The sequence below is a fragment of the Schistocerca nitens genome, chromosome 1, assembly GCF_023898315.1.
Source record: "Schistocerca nitens isolate TAMUIC-IGC-003100 chromosome 1, iqSchNite1.1, whole genome shotgun sequence".
NCBI classification, from domain to species: Eukaryota; Metazoa; Arthropoda; class Insecta; order Orthoptera; family Acrididae; genus Schistocerca; species Schistocerca nitens.
Window position 1 is genome coordinate 967,757,037 of NC_064614.1, and position 25,389 is coordinate 967,782,425.

Sequence of the window (25,389 nt, forward strand, 5' to 3'; positions counted from 1 at the left end):
CAGATTACTGCTGCAGATGCAGTACGATGCGCCACAGCCATACGCCGAGCACGACGGTCTTCCCTCTCGGCAGCACCACGTCTTATTGCGACCGCACATTCTCGGGACCACGGCTGCCAGCAGTCACGTACAGCGGCTGCATTTCTGCCAAGTCTTTCTCCAACACCGTGTAAGGTACATCTTCTCACAGCCTTATTACACGACCTCTTTCAAAGTGAGGTGCTGAAAATGGCGTCTTTGTCGCTTTAAATGCATTATTAAGTAACACCAGCTCACCACGTCCTATCTCAAAGGTAATAACGATCACGGCAGTTAAAAGGTGAATTTAAGGAGAACCTGACTTGCATGCTCATAGAGGCACTACTAGCGCCAATCTTATGCGACTGGCGCGAATTTTTCTACATCTTTCAGGTGTAGAAACACGCCTTCCAGCCTTCGTTTATGTCGTAAAACTTGTTCTTGGTGTTGCGATTTTTTTTTTTCGTCCGTGTATTTCCGGCACTTATACCATAGCATGATGAGAGGTTTGATTAGCGTTAACTCAGCATGGCTGTGAGGGCACAGCTAGTGTGGTCCTGATGCCGGCTACAGACTCTGATTTCCGGCCAGCTACCGAACACTTGCACGTGATGGCAGCTCAGCTCAGCTCAGCACCTGCAGCGCATCCTGTCAATGACGCAGCGTCCGGCTCTCGCTGATAGGACACCTGCTGTCCTGTTCAACAGCCGAACGCTGCCACTGTACTGCCGGCGAATAGATAACAGTTAACGCACCTATTCCACATTACGCAACTGACCTCTTGTATGCCGGATTTCGTTCTTACTAACTATGTAAGCAACAGCAAAGGATACACTGCTTTCCTTTTCGTTTTTACCACGTATGTATTAAGTCACGTTCTTGTCCCTCTCTGTCCGTCTGTCTGGTATAATTTTTATAATTGTTTTTAAACTAGTTTACAAACGGTGTTTTACAGCATTGGACCCTTACCTAGCTTGCATTTATCGCAAGTCTTTCGCCCAGCGGAAAGTCCCAGACAACTGGAAAAAAGCGTAAGTGACTCCTGCATATAAAAACGGCAAAATTACGGACCCGCAAAATAACAGGCCAATAGCCCTAAAATCGGTTTCCTGTAGAATCCTTGACCATATTCTCAGTTCGAATATAATAATTTTGAAACTACCTGGCAGATTAAAACTGTCTGCCGGACCGAGACTCGAACTCAGGACCTTTGCCTTTCGCGGGCAAGTGCTCTACCATCTGAGCTACCCAAACACGACTGACGCCCCGTTCCCACAGCTTAATTTCTGCCAATACCTCGTCTCCTACCATCCAAACTTTACAGAAGCTCTTCTGCAGAAGATGGTAGAGCACTGCCCGCGAAAGGCAAAGGTCCCGAGATCGAGTCTCGGCCAGGTACACAGTTTTAATCTGCCAGGAAATTTCATATCAGCGCACACTCCGCTGCAGAGTGAAAATCTCATTCTATAATAAATTTTCTTGATACCGAGAAGTTTGTGTTCACGAATTACCAAGGCTTTAGAAAGCATAGCTCGCGCGGAACTCACCTTGTCCGTTTCTCAGATGATATCCCGCCAAACATGGATGAAGGGCATGAGGCAGATCCCATATTTCTAGATTTCCGAGAGCATTTGAAACGATGCGCCTCTCCAGTCTGCTAATGAAGATACGAGATATGTAATATGTTCCGACATATGTGACTGGCTCAAACACGTCTTAAGTGTCCTCGTCGGCCAGAGTTCATCAGAGAAAATGGTATCGTCAGGAGAGAACCAGGGAAGTGTGATAGGCCATTATTTTCTGTATACATAAATAACCTGGCGGACGCGGTGGATAGCAATCTGCATTTGTTTGCAGATGATGCTGGGGTGTTTTAAATATCTGGGAGTAATGTTGTAAAGCAATATGAATGGAACGATCCCGGAGGCATTGTGCTGGGTAAAGCGAATGATGAATTTCGGTTCATTGGGAGTATTTTGGGAATATGTGGTGACCTGTAAAGGAGACTGCACAAGGGCGCCAGTGAGACCTGTTCATGAGTACTCCTGAAGCGTTTGGAATCCCGTACAAAGTCGGATTCAAGGCAAACATCGAACAAATTCAGAGGCGGGCTGCTAAATTTGTTACTGGTAAGTTCGAACAACATGCAACTGTTACGGACATGCTTCAGGAACTCAAATGGTAATTCCTGTAGGAACACTGTTAACAAAATGTAGAGAACTGGTATTTGAAGCTGACTGCAGAACGATTCTGCTACTGCAAGCACACATTTCGCGTAAGGACCACGAAGGTAAGATACGAGAAATTAAGTTTCATACAGAGGCATATGGTGCAGTACCACATATTGATACCACCCTAAGTCGTATCAAGATTGGTAACGGAATTGCAACTTTCCGTCTGACACCGACAGCACTCGCACGGGATCTGGCGGACCCAATGGTGCGCGTCCACTGAGTCACAAGTCCAGCAGCTCTGTTCTACAAGCGCCCTCTGCCGCCGAAATATTGGACGGCCGGTGGCAGACGCTCAGCCCACTTGCGCTGAGAGCCACTTCGCCACGCAGATGCCGCCAGTTGCTGCTCCAACTAAATCGTTCATGCTTAGTACAGTGTGTCTCTTCGTTGTGGACATTGACGTCGGAATGTATTTCTTGCTGCATCATTTCTAATAAGTCTCCATATGCTCCCAGAACTACCAGTTAAGTAAATTTTCGGTTTACTATGTTAACTTGTTCGCTAATCATTCCTACTCCTGTCCAGTTTCCCTTCAACAACAGCTGCTGCACCACTCTCTGGCCCACCTCGCGTTACTGTTGTATACGAAGTCGCACAGAACATACAGACTGTCGTTTTTTGCTAGTGGGACAGGAAAGGAAACGACTAGTAATGGTACACGCTAACCTCCGGCACGGACCGTGTGGAGTATATATGTAGAAGTATGGAGTATATATGTAGATGCAGAAACTAACATCTTGAAGAGCTAGACACTTGAAATTTTAACTATAGCCCACAACTGGATGAAATGTCATAAAGTTCCAGCACAGTATATGTTCCAAAATCTTAGTACAAAATGATGTCAGTAATGTGAATTTGTAATTCAGATAATTACTTCTGTTTCCCCTCTTGTATACTGATGTGACCTGTGCAACTTTCTATTTCTTAGCTACGAATCTTTTGTCGAGTAGGCGGTTGTATATGATTGTTAAATGCGGAAGTATTCCATCACCGTGCACCGTATGAAACGTACGTAAATTAGTATGCAATCTGGACCGGAAGCCTTTTTGTTTCGTGACTTAAGTTGCTTTGCCACACTGGATATTTACTGTTAAGTTTTCTACAATTTTTTGCGTAATCGAACAGCGTCCCAGAATACACTGTGGCCATGTTTGAGTACATATGAGCACTAGGATAATTTGTGAACCGCACGAACAAATTCTAGGCCCGAGATCTCACACGATGGCGCACCCGATGACAGACATGTGATGAGACACACGATGGTAGTGGTGGTTGCTGTAGGGGAGGGCGCGACGCCGCGGAGGGCACGACGTGCAGCCGCCGCCCCGCCGCCCCCGCAGTGCGGTCGCGCCACCGTCTCATTAGGCGGGGTCGATACCCGCCACAGGTGCTCGCGGAGACGCCCTTAGCCGACGCCTCTGCGGCGCCCGACACGCGTAACGCAGCAGCAGCCGGCAACCGACTCCCTTCGCACAAAATTACTGCCCTCTGGTTCACACTTGCGCGTAGGCAACACGTTAACAAAAATACACTGACAGAAAAAGATCTCAACACCACGACGCAGTTGTGCGACATATACGAAAGTCAATAGGCGTGTTTTTACATCTGAAAGGTGATTTCTATTGAAAATTCGGCCCTGTAGTACCACTGTGAGGATGCAAATCAGCTGCGATTTATTTACACGTTGTAACGGTCGTAAGCGTTAAGTACCTTTGAGATTGGACGTGATGAGAGATGATGTCAATCATGAAGGCGTTTAAGGCGACAAAGACGCCATTATCAACACCTTACTGAGCTTGAAAGAGGTCGTGTAAAAGGGCTACCAGAAGCTGAATGTTCCTCCTGCGAAACTGCATAAAGCCTTGGCAGGAAGGTTGCCACTCTACATGATTGCTGGCACCAGTGATCAGTGGTATGTACGGTCGCAAGAAGACTGGGCTCCGTACGGCCACTTACCATTACCGAGAGGTAAGACCACCGCGATCGCCATATGGCTCTGTCGCGTCGTAATGCATCTGATGCAGCAATTTCAGCAGCAGTTGGCACCACAGTGACACAACGGGCTGTTACAAATCGGTTGCTTGAAGGACAGCTCCAAAACAGACGTCCTGGAGAGTGCATTCCACTGATCCCAAACCACCGCCATCAGTGTTGTCGAACGGGAGCTCACTGGAAGGTAGGGTGGAGGTCTTTTGTATTTTCTGTTGAAAGCTGGTGCTGCCTCGGTGCCATTTATGGCTGTGTGTTGGCTAGAAGGAGGCCAGTCGAGGGCCTGTCACCAATACGTCTGCTTTACCAACACCTGGAGTTGTGGTCTGGCGTGCGACTTCGTATGACAACAGCAGCACTCTCGTGCTTATCCCACGCATCCTGGCTGTAAATTTGTACCTAAGTCTGATGATCGACCTGTTGTGCTGCCATTCATGAACAGTACTCCAGGGGGCCTTGTTCACAGACCGCTAGTGTACCCCAATATGCTCAATAGACTGTCGACATGCCTTGATCTGCTGCATCATCTGATTCGTCTCAAATCGGGCACATATGGAACATTATCAGACAACAACTCCAGCGTCATCCACAAAGAGCATTAACCGTCCCTGTATGGATCAGTCAAGTACAATAGGCATGGAACTCCATCCCACACACTGACATCCGGCGCCTGTACAACACAGTGCATGTAATTTCGCATGATGGCATTCAATATTTGGCGGTTAGATCGATTATTAACGTAGCAGCGTAAAGATTTGCAATCGGTTTCTCCACCCTTACATTAAATTGCGATCTTGTAATGATAATCACTTAAATATGATACCTAGACAAATGTATGCCCTGAATTTAATTACCCTACATTAATTATTTCTTGGTGTTCGGATTTTCTTTCCGTCAGTGTAACTAATACTAAAACTGACCATCTTTGGCCCATAGTGTATTCAAGATTCGAAGCGGAATAGTTTCCATGTACAGCTACTAAGTTTGTGTAAATGTTCACACCTCATAACTATTGCAATGTACACCCCTATTAACTGTAGTCATCTCTTCGTCTACCGCTTCAAATTTCAGCCCCCCCCCCCCCCCATCAGCTCTGACGGTTGACTGCGTTCTGGCTAAATTTTCGCCTGCTGAAGTCGGACTTCAAATGTAAATTTCATACACTAAAGTAGTAGAGACCAATCAGGACCACATTTCAATATAACATATACTATCACATTCTTCATACGTTTCGTAATTTCTATAACTGAATTATTGTAGTTTTATTGGAACTTTTTCCTTGACATTGGGAAGTCAGATGACGTCGTGTTACATGTTGTCTTCACATCATGCAAACTGGTATATATTAATCAAATAATCCATTTCTAAAATGCACATTAATTTCCAGAAATGAAAATAATTCTAACGTGCAACACTTCTCATTGTAAGATGCATTGTAATATGTGCTTCTAAATATATTAAAGAAAAGCGTTGATAAATTCATCGATTCTATATTAAAAAAATGGCTCTGAGCACTATGGGACTTAACTTCTGAGGTCATCAGTCCCCTAGAACTTAGAACTACTTAAACCTAGTTAACCTAAGGACATCACACACATCCATGCTCGAGGCAGGATTCGAACCTGCGACCGTAGCGGTCGCGCGGTTCCAGACTGGAGCGCCTAGAACCACTCGGCCACTCCGGCCGCCGAGTCTATATCTATGAATTAAATAATATTATGAATTAAAGTGTAAACAAGCGAAAGTACTAATATTGACACTGTTCGCCGGCCGGGGTGACCGAGCGGTTCTAGGCGTTACAGTCTGGAAGCGCGGCCGCTACGTTCGTAGGTTCGAATCCTGACCCGGGCATGGATGTGTGTGATGTCCTTAGTTTAGTAAGGTTTAAGTGGTTCTAAGTTCTAGGGGACTCATGACCTCAGAAGTTAAGTTCCATAGTGCTCAGAGCCATTTTTTTGACACTGTTCTTTAATTTATAATTACAAAATAATTATTACACCAGCGGATATCTGCTTCGGTGAATGATTTTTTCCGTGAAGTATTGAAAACTGCGAATATCAGTGGACATCTGTGTGAAAGCTGCGAGCTGCTTTTAGCCTGATCTTGTCTCTGCGGTCCCCACAGAAGCTATACGGAGAACATTTACGAACCTGATCCAAAAAAAATGGTTCAAATGGCTCTGAGCACTATGGGACTCAACTGCTGAGGTCATAAGTCCCCTAGAACTTCGATCTACTTAAAGCTAACTAACCTAAGGACATCACACACATCCATGCCCGAAGCAGGATTCGAACCTGCGACCGTAGCGGTCACGCGGTTCCAGACTGTAGCGCCCAGAACCGCACGACCACTCCGGCCGACTGAACCTGGTCTAACGTGATGTCATTGAGAGACTGAGCAGAAAACAGGGCTAGTCAAGTGTAAGGGCAGAAACCAGCTGCGACCTTCTTACAGGAATTAATCATGCCAAGATCCAGTTCCACGCATTTCGCTCGGAGGAAGAAAGGATCAGTAGTCAACTTTCCGTCGATTACGAGGTTCTTAGAGACGGAACACAATCTCGTGCTGGGGGAGGAAATCGACTGCGCCGTTTCTAATCGATTCAGGAAAACCCTAATATCTGTTCCAAATGTCAGGGACTGAAACCGCCACCCCCGTTGGCCACCTCGCTCGACAGACTTTACTAGAGCAGACACGTTTAGCAACTCGTTGCTCGACGTTATTTCTGCAACAGCACCTTATTGAATGGCAACAAACAACATTGATACATGAAGGGCCTTTTTTTTTCTTTCAGGATACGTGAAGAGCACGAATACGTGCAGCTGGCGTGCCGCCTCACAAACAGAACGTGTTTCAGGAAGAGCCTCGAGGACACAGTGGTTAACAATTACTCCAGTGAAGTGCCGCTGTGAAAACATGTGACGACAGGTCGGCTATTATACACTTCGCCCGGGCATCAAATTAGTGGTCCGGTAACGACGTGTGGAGGGGTGGTGGACAGGGGGTGGGGGTGGGGGAGATGGGGCGGGGCCGCGCCTTCTCGCAACTCACCTCCTTTGATTGAGCCGCTGCCGCTGCTGGCGCGTCTTTCTGCCGTATTTTCGTGACTCGTTAACTAACGCTATTGTCGGCGAATAAGGATCGCGGCGAAGCACAGATGATTCAAGTTCTGCGCTCGGCGTGCTGTGGCATGAAATGCTCCGGCCTTACATAACGCACCCATACATAAAAACTCCGCAAGCCAACGCACAGTGCGAGGCGGAGGGCACTGTGTTTCTATATTTCAATTTTCTGCCTCGTTCTATTAGCTTGTTGAGCGAAGGAAAGATGTCTATCTATACGGCTCTGTGCTCGCCCTCATCTCTACCTTGTTCTCAGAATTCCTAAGCGAAATATACGACTGTGGCAAAAGAACTGTCGCACAGTCTTCCTCAATTACAGCTTTTTTAAATATACCCAACGGGACTTCGCAAGCACTATGTCGTCTTTCTTATAAGGAATCCCATTTAAGTTCCTGGACCATTCCTATACGTACTACACCGTCCTGTTAGGAACTTAGCAGCACGTCTCTGAAACCGGTCAATGTCTGTCGACGAGGAATCCAAACGCTGAAAGAGTATGCACGGAAGCAGACATCCACTGGTGTAATAATCAACTTGTTATTAAAAGTTAAAGAACAGTGTCAATAACCGGCCGGGGTGTCCAAGCGGTTCTAGGCGCTACAGTCTGGAACCTCGCGACCACTACGGTCGCAGGTTCGAATCCTGCCTCGGGCATGGATGTGTGTGATGTCCTTAGATTAGTTAGGTTTAAGTAGTTCCAAGTTCTAGGGGACTGATGGCCTTAGAAGTTAAGTCCCATAGTGCTCAGAGCCATTTGAACCATTTTGAACGGTGTCAATATTACGACTTTCACCTATTTGCACTTTATGCACTAAATAATATCTGATATAGAATCGATGAATTTATCGACGCTTTTCTTTAATTTATTTAGAAGCACATATTACAACACATCTTATATACAGAAGTGTAGCACGTTAGAATTATCACACTAGCGTCTTGCAAGCCATTTCTTTTACAAATGCGCCGCACTTTCCGGGTAGCATTTCAACATACCTCGTCTTCAACTCGCTTTCGTGATCGTCCGATTTCGTACAGTGTCTTAATATTACTCCTGAATAGCTATACGATGTAACGATATTGACAAAAATTTGCAATCGAATAATTTATTACAGGTGTTATTTTGGATTTATTCACATTTAAAGAGAGTTGCCATTCACTAACGTAGTGAAAGTAGTGTCCAAATCTTCCTTCGTTACCTCACGATCATCCGACATTGATACCTTCCGGCAGACAGCACCATCGCCAGCGAACAATCTTATAGTGCTGCAGATCCTGTCCGATAAATCGCTTACATATAATGAGTAACGTCACGCGTGGATAATTGCCTCTGTCATGTTACAATGTCACCAACTGTAGCTTGCATCACAGGAAACAATGTCAGCCTTACCATCTCCGTTACGGGTTAACATTACATTCTGTCCTCAACGAAATATTTTGAAACTGAGTACTTGCGTGTGGTTAATGTTCATAATATGAAAAAATAATAAAACATAATCTGATTTAATCTCAACATCGCGTTTACATTGTGATATAAACCCGAACAAAAACTCCTGTTAAACTAAAAAAAAAATTAAAAACAAATCTGAAAGCGCTGTAAGTGATTTCTGAACAGCTGGTACGCAGGTGACGAATAACACATGGAAACCATGAATGAACACTGAAACTTTAAAATATGTATTAAAGTGTTCATTTAACGCAACAAAGGCGGATTATGTAGCACCTGATAAACTTCAGAATTAATTATTCTTTAACCAGAGATTTCATTCGACCACTATGGAGCCCAATACAACTTATAAGGCTTGACGGTCATGAGAATACTTCGTCCTCGTCTGTTGGTCACCTTTTCTGGGGTGCACTGGCCAGGACCTGTAGAATATACAAATCGCTGGGCACAGTCATTCCTTCACAGCTGAGTGACGGAAATTTCTGTCAGTACGGGTTCTATCATCACACTAACAGATTAGCAACTTCAGCGTCAGACTGTGAGGCGTAAACGCCCATGGCGTGCGTCAATGAAATGGAACTATATGGCCGCTGTCGTAGTATGGCCGATCGCTATTGTGTTGTGGCTTATCGGTATACAATGTGATTTTTATTAACGTTTAAAAATCTCTGAAGCGAAGCCGATAATGCTGAGACAAGTAATTTAATGTCGGACACATTGGGCAGCAAATGTCTGGAAATACCACAAAAAGTTGATGCTAGATGTTGACCACGTGACATCACCAGACAACGTATCTCGGCGGAAGTGTAGCGGTTAGACTTGTCGGGCCCACCCTAGCCGATAGAGGGCAGTGCAGCACATCGCTCCGTTAGGCTCCTCTCTTTTCGTTCTTGCTGTTTTTCGATGTCGTACGATGCTGCTCACGATAGTGGTAAATCAACACTATGAGAAGCGATTTACATTTACCGATCTTGCAGACATATGTCTCTGTTACGATATTGCTAATTCCAATGCGGTGGCAGCAAGGCGAGTTTACGCGGAACGTTTCCCACAGTGTTTTTTTACCTTCTCAAACACCGTTTCCTTCAGTGGGTCGTCGAACGCAAGTAAACAGTGAAGGCCAAAATGCGCTGGGGGAAGGTAACACAGTGGTCAGACGTGCTGTGTTTTGAAATCAATGTTAATCATAATGTCAGATCTAACGCATCAAACGATTTCTACTTTGTTGCTATTTGTTCCCACTACCCCTGAGACATCGGACAGTGCTAGAACGAAAACAGAGTAAAGACACAAAGGAATTACAGACATTGCCTGCAAGTGGACACGGGGTCAGGGATTTTCTCTGCCTCGTGATGACTGGGTGTTGTGTGATGTCCTTAGGTTAATTAGGTTTAGGTAGTTCTAAGTTCTAGGGGACTGATGACCATAGATGTTAAGTCCCATAGTGCTCAGAGCCATTTGAACCATTTTTTGCAAGTGGACATTGATTGAAATCAAAGGGGAAAGTCGAAAATTTGTGCCCGACCAGGATTTGAACCCGGGTCTCCTGCTTACTGGGCTTACCACTAAGCCAACCGGACAAAGAGATCATTGCAACTGTACAGACTACCCTAGCACGCCTCCCGACAGACTCAAAATCTCAATTTATCCACACAGTACTAATATAGTTCTCCTTGCGCATTATCCTCATTAGTCTCGGCATTGCGACGATTACCAAGACAGGTGTGCATCCGCACTCAAGACATCATTGGCTGGCCGTTGTGACCGAGCGGTTCTAGGCGCTTCAGTCCGGAGCCGCGCTGCTGCTACAGTCGCACGTTCGAATCCTGCCTCGGGCGTGGATGTGTGTGATGTCCTTAGGTTAGTTATGTTTAACTAGTTCTAAGTCTAGGGGACTGATGACCTGAGATGTTAAGTCCCATAGTGCTTGGAGTCATTTGAACTAAGACAGCATTCGCCGTCCTCGCCTTACTTGTATATGTGTGGTGTCTGTTCATTCAGACATGTCTGAAGAGACACTCCGTATGGAAAACAGAATAGCCTAGCAGAACGGTCTGCAGCACGGCCTCCTGCCTGTGCGGGCTGGATCAGCAAACCCAGACGCTGTACTTGCGCCGAGTTACGGTCATCTGATGACAACGTGTGTTCAAAACATGCCATTCAGAAAACAGAGCAGCCTAGCGGAGCTATGTGTAGCACTGTTCCCTCCTGGTGAGGGGTAGGACCAACAAACCCAAAAGCTGCACTTGCGGCGAGTTACATCATCTGGCGACAACGTATGTTCAAAACATGCCATTCACAAAACAGAGTAGCCTAGCGGAGCGATGTGTAGCGCTGTTCCCTGCTGGTGAGGGTAGGATCAACAAACACAAAAGCTGCATGTGAGGCGAGTTACGTCATATGGTGACAACGTAAGTTCAAAACTTGCCATCCACTTCTCGGGTACTTCCAGATATATGCGGACCCATGTGTGTTATATTAAATTAATTGTCTCAGATTCATCTACGTCACTTCAGAGGTTTTTGAAAGTTAGTAAGGATCATTCTCTATATAAAACAGTGTCAGGTTAGTATTTTAGGTTGTTCACATCGTAGGAAATTTATGACCTATTGATTTAAGTCACATACAGCGTATCTGGAACTCCTATGACACTGGAAACCTTCGCAATGTTGCACGAAAGCAAACAACAAGGAGTAATTGAAAGGGTACGACACCAACAATTATGAGCGAGTGCTGCATGAAAACGTTAACTACCGGTGTCAGCCAACGACGCCATGTCCTCTCGCCCCCTCCACACCCCCACCACGTTAAACCGCAAAACTTTCTTCCTACAAGTCCTTGGCGTTGACGTCCCGTATCGTTGAGGTTTCAGATTCACTGTGGAAAGTATTGACCTTCCGTGTCGTCGTGACCAATTCCGCCCTTTACCGACAACTGGAGCTTAAAGTTGGAGCCTGTCCCGAGAGAGTATCACGAAGGTAGAACAATCGAGAGAGCGCTGCCTGCATTGGGGCGAGACCCTGAGGCTTGTCACGCGCCACTCTGCCCCTCGGCATGTATCAACACGGCGGCCACGCGCGCAGCCCCAGTGCAGCAGTAGGTAGTGTGCGCCGGTTGATCAATTAGTCGCGCGGCCCATTGTGCGGGGCTGCCTGAGCCAGAGGTGTGAGAAGCCAGCAGCGGCGGCAGCGGACTGGGGGCAGGAGGGCCCTGGCGCTACTGCTGCCGCTGCTCCCGGACCCCAGAACGGCCGCGGATCCGCTTTCACGAGCGCAAGCCTGCCAACCCAACGAATACACACTGCCTCTCCCGAACACGCCTAGTATACTTTCTTAACCGTACACAGATTGTTTCAATAAGGTGTTTTTTTCTGTAATTTATAAAACGTGGAACGAATAGGTAAACATGAGAAACAATACGATTTCTGCGGCGTTATCAGCAGAGTCAAAATCTTTCAACACAGATGCTGTTCCGCAACGGCGAAGGTAAACGAGTGATCTGAGAAAAATGAGCCAACGAGTTGCAGATGTAAAAGGTTTATTAACAACGCCTGACCATTGTTTCAACAATTGTAAAATTGTCTTCTTCAGAAGTACATGGACCTATTGGGGACATTTTTTAGATCATAGTTAAACAGAATTACCAAGGTTTAAAGGCTGTACAAAATCACTGGATAAAAAGTAATAAACCAAAATTACTTACACGTAAAATCACATTTCGCCGCCGACAAATTTCAGAGCACAGACGCCTATGTCAAGTAAAGGCTGCCACACACGTAACTGCATGCTTGACAAGCACCCTTGCGCAAGCATGTACAAACTTCTGGCGCCTACACACGCTTCAAGCATGCTTGTACAAGCATCTGTTTATAAGGAGCCGGCCGGGGTGGCCGAGCGGTTCTAGGCGCTACAGTCCGGAACCGCTCTGCTACTACAGTCGCAGGTTCCAATCCTGCCTCGAGCATGGATGTGTGTGATGTCCTTAGGTTAGTTAGGTTTAAGTAGTTCTAAGTTCTAGGGGACTGATGACCTCAGATGTTAAGTCCCATAGTGCACAGAGCCATTTTGTTTATCAGGATATGTCGATCTCACAAGGCTTTGGCAACCTTTCTGCTTGTGTTACAAAAAAAGTGGCATATGGAATTAACAGTGGTTAAAGCAACGATAACATTACTCCCGTATTAGCTATTCTTGGCAGACATGCTACGGAAACTATCTCACACTACTGTTTTTCTTCTCTCTTTCTCCACTGCATTCTTTGACTTGACTTACAGTATAATACAACCACTGTACAGAATGTAATTTAACACGACCAAATATAAATTAAATCAAACCCAATCACTGACAAGTTCCTGCACAAGCCTCTCTATTTTTGGTACATACACTAAAACATACAAACGTTTGAACTCTTGCACAAGCATGCATAATGGAAATTCGATCAGTTATCAAGATCCTTGTACAGGCCCAATGTTTGCGCAAATTTATCCTACACATTCTCAAGAGCGTTTGCACAAGCTTGCTTGTCAAGCATGCAGTTACTTGTGAGGCCGCTTTAAAATTATACGTGTGACCATCATTAGAACCAAATAAAATCTGTTAAAAACATTCCCCCTGGAACGGGGCTAAGCGCAGAAATCTTCACATTAAAAGATACATGGAGTAAAAGGTAGTGGCACGATCTGTAAGCTTATATAGCCGGTGCCATGCGGCGACAGAGTTGCCGCAGTGCACGGAATAGCAAACATCGGTAGGTGCCCAACCTGCGCGAAAATATATGCACAAAGCAAGCACCTAAAGTGTAAACCACGAATCGCCACGCGTATATCGAAAAGGAAGTGAGAAAATTTCTTAGACAGAACAATGGGGTAAGATGGGAGGTAGGGAGGAGGAGGAGAAACTTTAAAAATGAATTATAACAGTGAAATATTTCATAAGAAAAACAAATCTGAAGAGAATGAATGACAAGTGGAGGCCAATAACGAATTCCATCTGCACTAACCGGTCTGAATCTTCAAGAAACCGTCGACTCGCAGATTGCTGGTGATCATTTAACATGTTACCATCCCTACCGAGTGTATGTTTAAACATTTCTAGTTCTTCACGAAAATCTTATTTCCGCCCTTTAAGCTCCTGACACAAAATCACTGTTCCACCAAGATCTTTAGGGGAATGCTTAGCAATGAATGAATGTTCAGCGCCGGCCGGAGTGGCCGAGCGGTTCTAGGCGCTACAGTCTGGAACCGCGCGACCGCTACGGTCGCAGGTTCGAATCCTGCTTTGGGCATGGATGTGTGTGATGTCCTTAGGTTAGTTAGGTTTAAGTATTTCTAAGTTCTAGGGGACTGATGACCACTGCAGTTAAGTCCCATAGTGCTCAGAGCCATTTGAACCTTTTTTTTTTTTGAATGTTCAGCAAATGTGAAGTGGTGCACATTACCACCATCCTTTCCAGTTTATTTAGTTTATTTAATTAGATACCCCCTTAAAAAGTATCGACGACTGTTTATTGGTATTAAATCGTTACTGAACGAACAAGCTATAGTTGTGTAGTTGAAAGTGAAAAGAAAGGCAGAGATACAGTGATACTAGGTACAATGGTTGAGGTGCTCGATATCAGAGTCAGACATAGTAACCTTTATTTATGGATTTTTAACGTCTCTCACGAGGCATTAATTTCACCATATCGCCAAAACTAAGTGTTTCCTAATTTAACATAATCCGACGGATAATAAGGTGTCATCTCCTTTTCCTAAACCAAAAACACTGAATGTAATTGCACTGAGAATAATAACGATCTCAATGAGCACATTTGCTTCCACTGTTGAAAATAACTGTCAAAGCCGCGAACTACGGAACAAAATTCCAGTGCGGACAACGAGACATCTCCAGAAGGCATGAGGTAAGCAGTGCTCTCTTCCAGCAGTCAGTTAATCACTGAGTGCAGACGTTTGTTAGACGTGAGGAACAATCTATGGACTTAGCCTATTCAGTCACAGTAATGTGTCGTCATAGGAATATCCTCTTCCCTTTTTACAAGTTCAGGAATCACCACAACTTGATTCGCCAATGTTCTAACCCCCACTATCCAGAATACCTTACAGGTAATATGAAAACAGTAAAGATTTCGGTTTAACGTCCCTCGTGTACGACGATATCGCTAGAAACGGATCACAAGCGAAGTTGGATGAGAAGTGAACATAGAAGTAGGCCCAGTTCTTATCTATGAAACTCTCCCGGCAATCGTCCGAAATAATTTAAGGACATCAGGGAAAACTTAAATCTGGTTGCCATGTTAGCATTTAAAAACCGCTCCACCCATAAGAGGTGTCCAGTGCCTGTAACTCCTGTATCATTTCGCTCTGAACGTTGCAAGTTGTCACTAAAGAAGGAAACAACTGTACCATTTCGTGGCGACATATAACGACTCACATTGACGAATAATCTTTAGCTCAGTTGGTATTACACTGTAATTCGTCAACTGAGAACTACTGTACGTGCTGGAACAATAGCGCCTAACCAACAAGCAGGTAGGCAACCCGACATGCATGATCCATTGACGCGCTTGAATATGAAAATGTAGAACATGTAAAAGTAACGAATAAATAAATAGTACTCGATGTAATTGCAATAGTAAATTATGTCGAGATCGATGGCTTTCTTGTTTTCTGTTCTTACAAATGACTATTGGCAAAAGTTAATTAGCTGGACCGTCTCTTATGACTAAAAATGAATCTTATTCGAAACGAACAAACGAGGAATTCGACAATTCAATGTTTTTATTGATACGGTCTTCAAGTCTACTCATCTCCGCCTAGCTACTGCAACCTACACCCACCAGAGCCAGAATGCATGGAATTATGGTATGAGGGTGACTAGAATTGAACTCGAAAAATAAGAAAAAGAAAGAAAACAGGTCTTTCACGCATCGTGCAAAATGTTTTACGTCCCGGTAATCCAAATTTAGGTTATCTGTGGTTTCCCCAGGTCACTTAAGGCAAATGCCGGGTTGGCTCCTTAGAAAACGATGCGGCCGTTTTCCTTCTCCAGCCCAGATGTGCGATCCGTCTCTAATGAGCCCTTCGTCGTCGGGACGCTTAACCCTAATCTCCCTTCCTTCTAAAGAAGCAAAGCTTAACCTCCCGTTCGGCCACAATCCATTACCCTTACGCTGGTAACAAGGACCCCTTCTTCACCTTCCACTCTCCTTTTTGCGATTAATACTGTGTTTATATGAAAATGGTATACCATCGGTGACCATGCAGCTCGTTAGAATGAAATTACAATGAAATGAATACCCCTAGATATATGTAAGGCTCACCGGCCATTTGACCATCTTCTTCTGTGCGGATGCACAAACAGTGCCCGAACTCTTACGGGAACCGGCAAAAAGCCGCAAGTAATGAGTATAATGGGCAGAGTCACTATGAATACAGTGCGGGACAATGAGTTGGGAATGTGGGTCTCACGGGAGGCGTGTCAGAGATAAGTCTCTGCATCGCACTATCCTCGGTGGCTCAGATAGGAGCCGGCACGGTAGCTCAGCGTGTTCGGTCAGAGGGTTAGCTGCCCTCTGTAATAAAAAAACTGAGTTAATGGATCAACAAAGAACTGAAACGGGTGTCTTTCGACGTCCGCCCAGAGCAGATACAATGAACGAAACCGAACAAAATGAGATTAAAAAAAAAAAAAAAAAAAGATAGGGAAGCGTCTGCATTGTAAGCAGGAGATCCCGGGTTCGAGTCCCGGTCGGGGCACACATTTTCAACTGTCCCCGTTGATTTATATCAACGCCTGTATGCAGCTAGGGGTATTCATCTCATTGTAATTTCAATACTGTGTTTCGCCATACAACCTCGACATGAGTGAGAAAATTTTAAGCTTCTAATCGTCACTCATTAAAGAAGAGTTACTCTTCGTGTGTTGGTGTCGATGGTATTAGAGTGCAACACCATCACAGGAAAAGGAATGGTGGAGGTCGGAATCGCCCATGACTGTCGTAGGGACCATCTCAACACACGCTGTGATCTGGGAAAACTACCGAAAAGAAAAATCCTGATTGTCAGATGGGAATTCTAGACTTAATTTGCTGCGATTTCCTTTGACCTGCCACCGGACAACTAAGGTTGATGGTGTTTTCACAATAGTAAATTCTACATGTACTTAAAATAAAGCTTATTTGTTTTCTTAGTGTTTTAACTAAGCTTTTGCAGCTTTATATACTTGGAAACTTAAACCTAACTAGGAAACAAAAGGGTTTAAAATTAACTATTTATGTATAAGTAAAATAGGAAGTAGTGCGACAGAAAAGAGGAGCCGTCCAGGAGGGAGTAACTCGGAAAAATACTGAGCCTCATTCTCTTGGCCAGCCACCGCCCGATCTTCGCTACTCGCCACCGGAGGGCGATGATCTCCGCAATGCTTTTGAGATTCTCGTCCTCAGATGGCGTCATCCTGCATCTAGGTTAGGTTCTATTTTACATCTACTGCAGCATTACTGTCCTCCATTTCTACATTTGTCTTACACATCTAATATTATTGTCTAAAGTACAGTACACGCTTTTCGCGACTCTGCGGTTTGAGGCACCAGTAACGTTTGGTTATTATCCTGTTCATAATTCTAATATTTTTAGTTCTTCAGATTTTTACCAGATGTCTTTGTGTATTTATGTTCTGTATAATTAAGTGATCAGTATTGCTCCATGCCTAGCATACAGGATTCACCTGGATTATTATAAGGGACAGACAAATGAAAACGAGACAAATGTAAAAAAAGAACGTGCACTGTTTATTATTACAGAAGTAACCGCCATGACTGTTAATGCATTTATCCTACTGTGAAACAAAATCATCAGTGGCTTCATGGAAAAATCTTTTCGGCTACCTACCGAATCAGGAATGTACCCAAGAGTCTTCGTCCAAAGAAATCGACTACCACGAATGTCTTTCTTCAGCGTTACAATATTATGGAAATATAAAGGGGAAACATCGGGACCGTGTGGAGGATGTATAAGGGATTTCCAGCGAAACTTCTTCAGCGTACTCGAAACAACCTTGGCAACATGCGAGCAGCTCTCACACATCCTTCATACAGTCCCGATCGGTCCACATGCGATTTTCAAATTTTTGAATCCCTAAAGAAAGACTCTCAGGCAACGGCCTTGCCGCAATGGATACACCGGTTCCCACCAGATCACCGAAGTTAAGCGCTGTCGGGCGTGGCCGGCACTTGGATGGGTGACCATCCGGGCCGCCATGCGCTTTTGCCATTTTTCGGGGTGCACTCAGCCTCGTGATGCCGACTGAGGAGCTACTCAACCGAACAGCAGCGGCTCCGGTCAAAGAAAACCATCGGAATGGCTGGGAGCGCGGTGAGCTGACCACACGCCCCTCGTATCCGTATCCCTGGCTGAGAATGACACGGCGGTCGGATGGTCCCGATGGACCACTTGTGGCATGAAGACGGAGTGCAAAGAAAGACTCTCATGAGAACAGACTTGCTTCAGACGAAGAGGTGCACGCCTGGTTACAATCGTGGTTCCGTAGACAATCACAATGATTTTTCCATGGAGCTACTGACCGACTTTTCTCACAGTGGGATAAACGTATAAACAGTAACGGCGATCATTTTTGAAATAATGAACAGTTTAGTTACTTTTTTCCACCTGTCTCGTTTTCGTTTGACTGCCACTTGTAGTCTTGAATTCTAGTGTATCACCTGTATCAGCCAGCCTATGTTAGTACTTTGTATTTACTCCTTATCCTATCTCAGTCCGTCTACGTCACTGCCGCTGCCTTCCGTTCTGCTACAACTACTTTCAGTCTCGCTAGTACTGTCCGTGCAGTCATTCGTCACCTATGCTCGTTGCCGCCTGTACTCTCGCCGCAGCAAGTGTTCTTTATGTAACGATATAGATATTCTGTTTTTATAGTTCTTGAGATCGGTCCTCATGGTCTGGTCTCTAAGACATTGCTTTATGTCGTAGTGTGAGTATAGTAGTCGCATTTCCTGCGGGACCCCTCTCTCACCCGTCAGACGGTAATACGAATCATGCGCCTCTGACGTGGAAAGTGTCAACCATCTCAATGTAGAAAACGAGCTCAGAATCAAACGGGAAGGGTATTGTATTGTATTGTACGTTAACTGGGGACCTAGAAACGACGGAGAGGCTTGGTCCCCGCCGCAGCCGCAGTGGTCCACAACCCCACAACTACCGCAGTCCACTTCGCCCCTCCGCCGCCCCACACCGAACCCAGGGTTATTGTGCCGTTCGGCCCCCGGTGGACCCCCCAGGGAACATCTCACACCAGACGAGTGTAACCCCTATGTTGGGGGTAGAGTAATGGTGGTGTACGCGTACGTGGAGAACTTGTTTGCGCAGCAATCGCCGACATAGTGTAACTGAGGCGGATAAGGGGAACCAGCCCGCATTCACCGAGGCAGATAGAAAACCGCCTAAAAACCATCCACAGACTGGCCGGTTCACCGGACCTCGACACAAATCTGCCGGGCGGATTCGTGACGGGGACCAGGCGCTCCTTCCCGCCCGGAAGACCATGCGTTAGACCGCACGGCCAACCGGGCGGGCTCATCAAAAGGGTCCTGCGAAGTCTTTTGAGTACTTGCAGTGCGTGCAGAACTCGGAGAAGAGAGAGACCCTAAAGGGAATGTGTGACATGACCGATTATCGCTCCGAATACGATTCGGAGTCCCCACAAAACGATGAGGAGCGTTGAGCCCGCTCCACAATATTTTTATTGCTGCTGTCACAACTAGTTTCGCGACGTTCCAGATTTCAATCTCCTGCTCCTCCTCCTTTGACGTATAAAGAAGACGCGAACGCGAGACGAGGCCATTCGCTTCGACACCGCAGCTGTGTGCCGGGGCGATGAAAGCCCAGGAAGGCGGTGTCGGAAGACATTGCCGTCATTCCGCGACAGCTTTGTGCCATCCAGCACTGGGAACTGCAACTGGAGAGGAGGCCTCCTGGAACGGAGCCAATTTCCAGTAACACGAGCACCAGCCTCCTTTTCTCCGCAGCGCCGACCCAAATTAAACTCGACTGCGCACAGCGTGAGCGCCTCGCGGCATGTGCCTTATTGGCCGAAATCAGAGCGCGCACATCCCGCGTCTGCTGCGATGACCGAATGGTGGAGCGCGGCCACCGCTAGGGGCCGGGAAGGGCCATGTAAAGCAGCGCCGCGCCGCGAGGAAATCCATTTCTACTTTTCGTGCGCCGTTTTTTCGTCCCCTCCGTTCTCTCTTTGTGTGTGTGTGTGTGTGTGTGTGTGTGTGTATGTGTGCAGGGCAATAGGGGTTGGACTCTTTGTGGGCCTGCACAAAGACATTCAGCTGTCAGGGCCGGACCGCGCGTGAGAAAGCCACAATGGGGCGGCGCTGGCGAGGTGTCGGCGGCACACGGTGCGTCGACAATCGCGTCGTCGTCGTCGCAGAGGCCTGTTAAACGCACACCGCCCGCACGCCACCGCCAGCGCGCCGCTCGCAGCGTAACACTCGCATCCGTCTCAGCGCCCCTAGTTTGGAGCCGCCTTTCCTCACACTACCGGAATTTACTAATTCTGCATTTCCTAATACACTTTCGCCGGCCGGATTTCTTCCGTGGTCACGGTATTTCGAAATGAACTTCGGATATATCCGAAAGAACACACACACACAATCAGATGACGACGAACAATGGTCCTTTCTTTCAGTGCGGATATACACTACGTCATCAAAAGTACCCGAACACCTGGCTGAAAATTACTTACAAGTTCGTGGCGCCGTCCATCGGTAATGCTGGGGAAGTATCGATGTTGGTCCGTGAGGCCCGGCACGAAGTCGGCGTTCCAAAATATCCAAAAAGTGTTCTCTATAGGATTCGGGTCAGGGCTCTGTCCAGGCCAGTCCATTACAGGAATGTTATTGTCGTGTAACCACTCCGCCACAGGCCGTGCATTATTAACAGGTGCTCGATAGTGTTGAAAGATGCAGTCGCCATACCCGAATTGCTCTTCAACAGTGGGAAGCAAGCGTAAAACATCAGTGTAGACCTGTGATGTAATAGTGCCACGCAAACAACAAGAGGTGTAACCCTCACTCCATGAAAAACAGGACCACACTATAACACCACCATCTCCGAATTTTACTATTGGCACGACACACGCTGGCAGATGACGTTCACTGGGCATTCGCTATACCTACACCCTGCCATCGGATCGCCACTTCGTGTACCGTGATTCGTCACTCTACACAACATTCTTCCACTGTTCAATCGTCCAATGTTTACGCTCCTTACATCAAGCGAGGCGTCGTTTGGCGTTTACCGGCGTGATGTATGGCTATGAGCAGCCGCTCGACCATGAAATCCAAGTTTTCTCACCTACCGCCTAACTGTCATAGTACTTGCAGTGGATCCTGATACAGTTTGGAATTCCTGTGGACCTAGGGATGTTTAGGAATGTGGAAATCTTGCGTACAGACGTATGACACAAGAGACACGCAATCACCAGATCACGTTGGAAGTCCGTGAGTTCCGCGGTGCGCCCCATTCTGCTCTCTCACGATGTCTAATGACTACTGAGGTCGCTGATATGGAGTACCTGGCAGTAGGTGGCACAGTGCACCTAATATGAAAAACGTATGTTTTTGGGGGTCTCCGGATACTTTTGACCACATAGTGTACACCTTGCCTGATCTCTTACGGAAAGCAGGGACTGCGAGTATAGGGTTCATGGGTTAAGTGCCGCTCCATCAGAAGTGAATAACAAGCTGGGAATCGGGATGGGAAGGGAAGGGTTCATGGATGGCGGACGCGTTTTATAAGATCACTCTCACGTTAGGCGGACATTCGAGTTCGAGTCCTGGTCCGGTACAAATTTTCACCTGCAACTATTTACAGACTTCAATGCCCAAATGCGGTAAACGTCATTTAAAACCACTGAACTTTCATAAACAGATGGCAGAGCAGTGAGGGAACAGAAGAGCAGTTGATAATAAAAATTTGAGCAAAGTAACAGAAGCGCAACTTACCTTGCTTAGTTCCGAAACATAATGTTAGTATTCTTTTTTTTGCCACAGAAATGTGCGGTACCTTAGAAAACAGAGCTTGACATTGAAGGCCGGAGATCCTCTGGTCATAAAAGGTGCACAATATGTAAATTCCACGCAGGAGCAGTGAATTGTTAAGCTGTGGTGTGCATCCAGGGCCATGTAGACTGATAAACAGGCACAGGTTGAGGGAGCTGGCAACACATTAGGTAAGGTACTGCGGCACATAGTGATGTGGTGTCGGTGCAGCAACTGTGCCGGCTGGTGGGACGTATCCGCGGAGGGGGGGGGGGGGGGGGCTTAATTCAGGATTCGTAAGGCAGCTCTTTGCCTGTCGAGGTCGTTCCGCCTCGCAGGGCCGAGAGTGAAACGTCTGCAAAAGCGCACGTGCCGACTTTATCTACTGCGAGCGTCGTATGTTAATTGTGGCTGGGGCCATCAGCACTATGCATCTCCCGTGTTCCAGCTCATGCACAGAACTACCTCAAATGATGTCAAGTGCGTATCGTCTGCTTACCTTCTTAATACACGGCACGAACATCGTCCGAACCAGCGCACGACAATCCGTGGGGCCATCCATTTTTTGCTGCCTGCAGAGTCATATTTCGTTTTATGTCGTACCTTATCTAAAGGGTTCAAAACTTGATGTTTACTTTCTTACAGATATCACGGCTTTGCAATACGCAGACAGTGATATTTCCAGGTAGGAAGCGATATAATCATTTTTGTACTTCGTGTACTGATAGTACATCATTCTAAAAAACATGAAATGGCAGCGTGAACTGCGTTCTTTCCTTTTTTGTAAATAATTTTCTGAATGTTTCGATTTCCTTTTATTATCATTCTAATTCAATATACGTAACTCTTTTTAGGGGTACACTTTCCTCAGGGAATGCCAGATTAGATAAATGTTGGCAGTATTACGCGATCGCAAAGTCGTCTGCCGTAAAATATCAACAAAATTCCTCTACAGTTCTTAATTTTGTGTTCGTTTTGTTTCCTTAAACTCCAAAAACACTGATATTTCCTAATTTTTTGTTCATCAAATAAAATCCTGCTTTGAAAAAATTTCAAAAAGTTTCTTTCACTTAATTATTGTACATGTCCCATTGCTATCGAAACAAAGTGAATCGTTGGATTTTGGGTTATATTTTATTGCTGCAGCTTTATAATATTGGCAACGGCCTTGCCGCAATGGCTACACCAGTTCCCGTCAGATCACCAAAGTTAAGCACTGTCGGGCGTGGCCGGCACTTGGATGGGTGACCATCCAGCCGCCATGTGCTGTTGCCATTTTTCGGGATGCACTCAGCCTCGTGATGCCAATTGAGGAGCTACTCGACCGAATAGTGTATATCTGTCGGGAGTGCTTTAGTCTGGAATCACATGCGGCCAACAACATTTTCAGGTTGCTACAAACTGATAAGTGGGAACTGTGTGTGTGTGTGTGTTTATTACTAAGGGACCAAACTGCTGAGGGTCATCGGACCCTAGACTTACGCACTACTTAAACTAACTTACGCTAAGAACAACACACACGCCCGTTCCCGTGGGAGGACTCGAACTTCCGGCGGGAGGGGCCGCGCAATGCTGACTTGGCGCCTCTAATTTTTTGGAAATTTATGGTAAGATCCTATGGGACCAAACTGCTGAGGTCATTGGTCCCTAAGCTTAGACACTACTTAATCTAAATTACGCTAATGACGACACACACACCCATGCCCGAGGGAGGACTCGAACCTCCGATGGAGGAAGCTGCGCGGACCGTGACAAGACGCCTTTCACCGCGAGGCATGTGGGAACTAGAAGTTCGGTAATCCGTGATCTAAACAGGAAATGTCTGAATAATAAATTGATGCAGGGAAGCTGACATCAGAACACAGCTGTGAGCAACTGACAACCAAGACGTGTTACGGATGCAGCATATTGTTGAGTCAGGAGACTATTCTGAACACATGTTTGCAACTTTCTAAGAGATCCTACTAAAGGTGCCAGAACCACCGTTACCTTAGCTTTGATCATTTCTCCCCTTTACCTGCACCCACGCCACGTTCTCACTGCTTACAGCTCCGTATTCTCACCTTGTGTCAGATAGTGGAACTATTATTTTTTCAGTGTATTCCGCAAACCATGATTAATGATCATACCTACGACGTTTCGGCGTCCTGAGATGTATACAGACTGTACTGCGCCTTTCGCAACACCGTCAATTTAATTATAACCATCCTGTATGTAGGCATGTGGCAGTAACATTGAATTTACGGATTTGTCTGCTAAAATAGACCAGACCGTCTTCCTGTTTAAGTCTCTGTGTTTCACGTGATTTGCTGGCGACATGTAGTTCTTTCCCCAATGATTTTCACTATAAAAAATATGTTACAGTTTCGCAAGGCACGAATGATATTTGCTGGTATCCACCTATCACATATACGTGTATATCTGTCGGGATACCCCAAGAATCCATCAATAAGTCCGACGGACTTGCCGGTAACTTGAGTGTACTTATGAGATTTTTCGCTACAAAGGCTGAACATTTTGCTTCACAAGCTGTTAAGTTTACGCCGCCGTAGTTAGCCGGTCACGTCAGCTGATACCCAACCACACGAAACAACGAACCAGTCTTTGTACTAGAGAGATTAGAACCAACGAATTTGCGATTAAGAGACTCGCAATGGGTTCGAAAGTGCTTGTAATCAACAGCCCTCGGAAATCTAATTTTCAAAGGCAATACTTTCAAGTGTTTATAAATGTGAAATTGTGAACTGCTGCTTTAGAAACGTGATGTGTGAGCAATTCTTCAATGACTATAAACACGAAGAAAATCAAAGAGGGCCAGTCCGTATGGTTGTCTTTTAACTTGTAAAAAAAATAAAAAAAATAAAAAAAGTTGGATCGAACCCACGGTAAATTTCTCGGCAGAACGCCACCGAAAATCACTGGTACACACAACAGAAACATCATACCTTTAGCGCGATATGCATATGATTATATGATATGGCAGTATGCTGCCGAAACGCGTCGTGCTACATATTTCTATTGAACGTGTTTGAAGCACCAAATTGTGTTGTTTATAAAATTACTGTTTATGTTGCATTACCACTGCCTACAATGTTTTAGACTGCAGCTAGAGTTGCTCTGTACCAAAAGTACGGGTCGGTGGTTTCATTCTGGTGCATAAATCACGTAGTAAGTGCTAGGAATACTGGCAGTACTGATAGCTTTGGTATGGAAAGAAACATAAATGAATGTGTGAGTAGAAACTGGGAGCCGACGACTTCTCTCTGATTTTTTTGTTTACTTTTTGTTTGTTTTGCACATAATTAGAACCACACATCGTTCAGTGTTAGTCATTTGTGTATTTTATATCGCTAAAAAAATAAATTGCATTTTATAAGTAATAAAGCAATTACGTTTTATGTAAGTACTGTTTGCATACGTGAACATTAAAAAAATCTATGCTATTACTGTTCTTACCTTGTACTAAACAGAACGTTCTTCATCATGATCAAAGGCGAGAGTATATAAGCTCGACAAAGTA

General features: G+C 45.6%; 1 protein-coding gene and 1 pseudogene across 1 annotated transcript in view; one reads left to right on the top strand and one right to left on the bottom strand.

The window, feature by feature from the left end:
• The window catches only part of LOC126195081 (tyrosine-protein kinase Dnt-like), a 562,000-nt gene that overhangs the window by 232,335 nt on the left and 304,276 nt on the right, over window positions 1–25,389 (bottom strand). The gene's annotated exons all lie outside the window — the stretch shown is intronic.
• On the top strand, window positions 17,955–18,072 carry LOC126208986 (5S ribosomal RNA; annotated as a pseudogene).